The following is a 6,000-nucleotide window of genomic DNA, read 5'->3' as shown; positions in this document are numbered from 1 at the left end:
TTGAAGAGACTATTCTTTCCCCATTGAATTGTCCTGGTATCCTGTAGAAAATCAACTGACTATAAATGTGAGGGTTTATTTCTGGTCTTTCGATTCTATTCCATTGGTCTGTATGTCTATTCTTATACTAGTACAACACTGTCTTGATTGCTGTAACTTTACAGTAAGTTTTGAAATCAGAGTGTCAGTCCTCCAACTTTGTTATTCTTTAATATTGTGTTGGTGATTCTGGATCCCTTACATTTCTATATAAAATTTAGGATCAGCTTGTTAATTTCTGCTAAAAAGCCAGCTTGGATTTTTATAGGGATTGTGTCGAATATGCAGATCGGTTTGAGGAGAATTGTTACTATTAATAATGTTAAGTCTTCTGATCCATGAACATGAGATGTCTTTTCATTTATTTAGATTTTTAAAAATGTTGTATAGTTTTCAGAGAATAAAAACTAGTGCTGGGGTGATGAAGAGTGGGTTGTTGCTGTTAGTAGAATTTTAGCTTCCCTGAATGTACATAAGTTGCCTGGGGGAGAAAAGACTACCACATGAAACTCTAGGTTCTCTTCAGACAGACCAAAAGAGTATACAGTGAGAAGAAATTTCTTAGGCTTGACTGGTGCCTTGGGAACCCACACTGAGGAAGGGAAGGTGAGATATCGTTTATTTTTTACTTTTCTTGCTCCTTCTGCTCTTTTGCAATTTCTGACTCCTCCAGGGTAGGGAGGGGGAATGAGTAACAGGTAAATGGGTAAAGGCTGGTGCTATTCATACTTTTCTCTTGGCTGTGGAATGCCTTCTGTAATAGCAGGTGACCAAAGGTTTCTCCCTTCTGGGGCACTTTTATGAGTTCTTTGGCAAACCTGTGGTGGACCTCCACACACCTTTCTGTGCCAGAGGTGATCTTTTCTCTGCCTGACCTTTGGTGATCTCCCCTCACCTTTTCTCTCTTCTTGCTGTACATCCCTTCTTTTTGGTGGTGGTGGTGGTGGGGGAGATGGTGGTGGGGGTGTCACTTAGTGGTCAGTTCCCTCAGACAAAGTTCTTTCAGACAGCTCATGCCTGGCTGCCCCTTGCAAGGGTGTCCATTTGGCCCAGGGAATTCATGTACTCATACCATGCCAAGTGGTGGAAGTGCAGTTTGACCAGCTCTGTCTCCCTTTCTTGCTGTCATGGTAGCTCTAGCCAGTCTCCCCCATTCAGACTTCTCTAGAGAAAGAGCAGGCATTAGGCCTAAGACTCCCGGGACACTTATCAGGCTCTCCCAGGACTCTCAGGCTCTGCCCTGATAGTAAGTAGCCTGGGGCAGGCCTAAGAGTTTCTGTAACTCAGCCACCATTCCTTCAGGGAATGGGACGTTAGTCTCTCCTGTTGTAGGCAATCCCCACATCTGTGAAGATTCTTTTGGAACTCGACATACTTGGCTTGGGGGAGCATGGAGAGGAGAAAAATGAAAAGGAGCAGCGTCTGTATTAGCCCATATGACCCAGTGTGAATTAGGAAAAGGACCTTTACTCCTCAAGATACTTTACTGCCATCTGCTGGAAAATTGCTATAGCACTATATAAATCTCCAGTGACTGTGGGGTGAATGGTGCCCCCTGTAGTTGTGCAACATACACTTGGCACAGTTGTAAGGAATGTTCCCAAGAAGAAAATCTCAACACTCCTTGCTTCTATGAATTCCTTTCAATGATTCCTTTTTAAACAACCTCTTTTCTCATATGCAGATTGTGCATGGACGAGAGTTCTATCTTTCTATAAATCCTGCAAAGATGTATCTAGCACCTTTCCTCCCAACATGGGAGTATCGATTGCTCTCTGTCTTCCACTTTGTGGCCTTGGATGAAATTCTGAGAAAAGAGAAAAATCCCATTTACTTCTTGTTATTGCCATTTGTTAGCCGATGGTTAGACAGAACTCAAAGTTAACTTATGAAGAATCCAGACGATAACAACTCTTTTGAAGTGAAGTACAAAATATCTACAGTAAACTTTCCCCAACTACAGAGTTAGCAATAACCAAATTTACCCTGGATAAGAATGTGTCAGAGAATCCAAAAAGTCCCAGTTATGTTTTAGACCCAAGTACATAATAAATAGACATTTCAACGATGAATGAATGAGAAAATGAGTGAATGAATGACCAATGGAGGCCATCTGAGAATCTGGGAGTCATTTGTTTTAATTCATCAGGGTATTTCTGGGAAAATCTGCCCCATATAAGTTATATTAGTTTCCCAGGGCTGCCATAACAAATTACCACAAACCGGGTGGCTTAACACAACAGAAATTTATTCTCTCACAGTTCTTGGGGCTAGGAGTCCAAAATCAAGTTGTTGGCATGGTTGGTTCCTCCCGGAGGCTCTGAGAAAGAATCTGTTCCATGCCTCACTCCTATCTTCTGGTGGCGGCTAGCGATCCTTGGCATTCCTTGACTTGAAGCTGCATAACTCCAATCTCTGCTTCCATCTTCGCATGGCTTTTCCCTGTGTCTCTCTTCTATCTCAAATCTCCTTCTCTTTTCTCTTATAAGGACACAGCCATTAGATTTAGGGCCCATCCTAAGTCTAGGATGATCTTACCCCAAGATTCTTTATTTTTAATTTAATTATATCTGCAACGACCCTATTGCCAAATAAGATCACAGTTACAGGTACCAGGGATTAGAACTTGGATATATCATTTTGGGGTCTATCATCCAACCCACTATACCAGTGAAAATCACTCATACTGTGGTCCATACTTGTGTCCTGCAATACAAGTGAATGACTTTTTCCACATCTACTTTTGCTTTCCAGCAGACAGTAGGATTCTATTTGGGCAGTGCAAGTGTGGCTTTGACTTTCCACCAATGCCACCATCAATCATGAGGAACACACCCATCACCGCACCGACAGTAATGAGGTCATATGAGGTGTCTAGACTTTGCATGATAATAAGCGAAGGAAAATTACAAGTAGAATATTCTGAGAGGCACAGTCATCAAATAAACGGACATGCAAAAAATGACAGTCTCTTTGAAAATACAGAGAAACAACAGGCACAAGAGGAGATTCCTTCCTTGTTAGCTCAATGGTTTTTCCTGATATTGAAATTTTTTAGAATAGTCAAATTTCTCAAAAGCATCTATTACAAAAGTGAAGTGAGAAAAACCTTGTTCTTCAGCAAATACCTATAACCATAGCTTCTGAACTGAATGAACCCACCAAAATATACATTTTTTCAAATATAGCATCTTCTGGTGAGCATGAAGGCCTTGTTTCTCTTCACTGAATTGTGATGCAGTGTCTGGGCACCATGCAGTTCATCGTGCTGAGGATCTGTATGGGCACCAGCTGCTTACCATGCTCATTCCAGTCTGAAGAGGGTCCACACAGTCCAATAGGATTCCTCCATGAATAATAATAATTGTTTCTTGTCTATTCCTTTTTTCTGCTGGGTTAAATCCCTTCTTTGTGAGGAATAGCCTTTGTGTTTAAACGAAAAACTTTATCAAATATACACAAATATATAGGCCATCGTCACAACAGCCATCATCAAGATTTTAGAACTATCAATATTTTGCCATACTTACGTAATCTATTTTTTTTTTTGCTGAAATATTTTAAAGAAAATCCTAGACATCATGCCATTTTATTTCTACATACTCTGGAATGAATCTCTAAAAATTATAGACGTTTTCTTACATACCATACACAATACCAATATCATACCCAACAATAATTTTTCAGTATCATCTAACACCCAGTCTATATTCAAATTTCCCTGATTAGCTCAAAAATGTCTTTTCATGGTTTTGGTTTGTTTAAATCAGGATCCAAATAAGACCCACATACTAAATTGGATTGTTGTGTCTTTTCAATCTCCTTTAGTACAGAGTTTCCAGCAGTGGCATTATTAACATTTTGGAGCAGTTAATTCTTGTGGGGGGTTGTCTTGTGATTGTAGAATGTTTCGCAGCATCCTTGGCCTCTCCTTCCTAGATTCCAGTAGCACTTCTCACATTGTGACAATCAAAAATGTCTCCAGACACTGTTAAATGTCCCCCTGAGGACGAAATCATCTCTGGTTGAGAACACTGATCTAGTACAGTCCTCTTTCTTTTTTTGTATGGTGTTGACTTACAGAATAAATTAGACGTGTTGTCTTGTAGAATGTCCCACATTCTGAATTTGTCTGCTCCCTCATGGGATCATCTAACTTATTCCTCTATCCCTTTTTCCTCTCATTGGAAAGTAGGTGAAGAGAGGAAACTAGCTGAAGAGAGTCTTGGTTAGGCTCAATATTTCTGACAAAAAATATTTCAAAGTTGGCGCCATATATTGTACTTCATATTGTATCAAATCAGGAAGCCAGCCTGTCTCACTGTTGCGTTTTGAGTGACGCTAAGATTGATCAGTAGGTTCATGTGTTGACAGTCTTATCCCTCCCTTGTAAAGTTCTACAGCAACTTTTTCTCTAGTGGTTTCATCCACTGATGAGCCTTGTCTCTATCAACTATTTCATTTGGTTGAAAACGGAAGATTTTCTAATTCTATCTTTGCTTTATATTTATTAACTGAAGTTCTTTTGTATAGCTCATTCTGGAAAGACAGGATAAATTCTTAATTATTTTTAATTGCCAATTTTCAAAATAAGCACTTGTACCCTAGGTTTCAATAGTGACCAATGTGTGTAAATAGTGTGTGCTTGCTTTCTCTTGTTTGCTTTTTGATTTTGTAATATTATGAACTCATGAATTTTTATATAGTCAACCTATTTTAACCTAATACAGTCATTATTCTATTTGACGTTCACTTTTTCTCCTGTATTTGGCCAATGGGAACTTCTTTTATTCTATTTTTTCCAAATAAGAAAATTTAGTAGTTCTTTCATGAGGGTCTGGACAGAAATTGCCTTAGTCTTCAAATGTCTGAAGAAATCTTTATTTTGACTTCCTTATTAATTAAGGGTACATATAGATTTTATAACTATACTATTATTTTTCCTCAGCACTTTGAGGATATTAATCCATTGTCTTCTGAAATCTACTGTTTTGATGAGGTGTCTATCGTCTTTCAGATGTCATTCTCTTTCAGGAATTTTCTCTCTTCTCTCTGTTAATTAAAAAAAAAATTAACTTTATTTTTTTAGAGCAATTTAGATTTACAGTGCAAAGTACAGAGAGTTCCCATATATCCCCTGTCCTCACACACCCGCAACCTCCTCTACTATTGACATCCACACCATGAGGTACATTTCTTACAATCTATGAACCACATCACTATCATCCAAAGACTATAGTTTACATTAGGGTTCACTCCTGGTGTTGTACATTCTGTAGCTTTTGGCAAATGTATACCAATATGTATCTATCTTTGTAATATCATACAGAATAGTTCACCGTCCTAAAAATCCTCTGGGCTTTGCCTATTCATCTTTCTTCTCCCTAACCCCTTGTACCACTGATCCTTTTACGGTCTCCACAGTTTTGCCTTTTCCAGAATGTCATATAGTTGGAATCATGCAGTATGTAGCCTTTTCAGATTGGCTTCTTTCACTTTGTAATAGGCATTTAAGGTTCCCAATGTCTTCTCATGGCTTGATAGCTCATTTCTTTTTAGCACTGAATAATATTCCATTGTGTGGATATATCACAGTTTACTCATCCATTCACCTACTGAAGGACATCTTGGCTGCTTCCAAGTTTTGGGAGTTATGAATAAAGCTGCTATAAACATCTGCATGTAGGTTTTGGTGTGGACATGTCTTCAAATCCTTTGGGTAGATACCAAGGAGTATGTTTGCTGGACTGTATAGCAAGAGTATGTTTAGTTTTGTAAGAAACTGCCCAACTGTCTTCTAAAGTGGCTGGACCATGTTGCATTCCCATCAGCAGTGACTAAGAGTTCTTGTTGCTTCACAAACTCATCAGCATTTGGTGTCAGTATTTTGGATTTTTCCCATTCAAATAGGTGTATAGTGCTATCTCATTGTTGTTTTAATTTGCAATTCTCTAATGACGT

The 6,000-nt window shown here is 38.8% G+C and overlaps 1 long non-coding RNA gene across 1 annotated transcript in view; it reads right to left on the bottom strand.

Moving 5' to 3' along the window:
* Nucleotides 1-4,898: 4,898 nt before the first annotated feature.
* LOC139042585 (uncharacterized) overlaps nt 4,899-6,000 on the bottom strand; it is a 41,221-nt gene continuing 40,119 nt past the window's right edge. Inside the window, exon 3 of the long non-coding RNA XR_011499488.1 lies at nt 4,899-5,091. This is a non-coding gene — a long non-coding RNA (uncharacterized lncRNA). The remainder of the gene's footprint in view (nt 5,092-6,000) is intronic.

This window comes from Equus asinus, chromosome 2 (genome assembly GCF_041296235.1).
Source record: "Equus asinus isolate D_3611 breed Donkey chromosome 2, EquAss-T2T_v2, whole genome shotgun sequence".
Lineage (NCBI taxonomy): Eukaryota > Metazoa > Chordata > Mammalia > Perissodactyla > Equidae > Equus > Equus asinus.
Note: the sequence above shows the minus strand (reverse complement) of the source record. Positions and strands in the feature narration are given on the sequence as shown.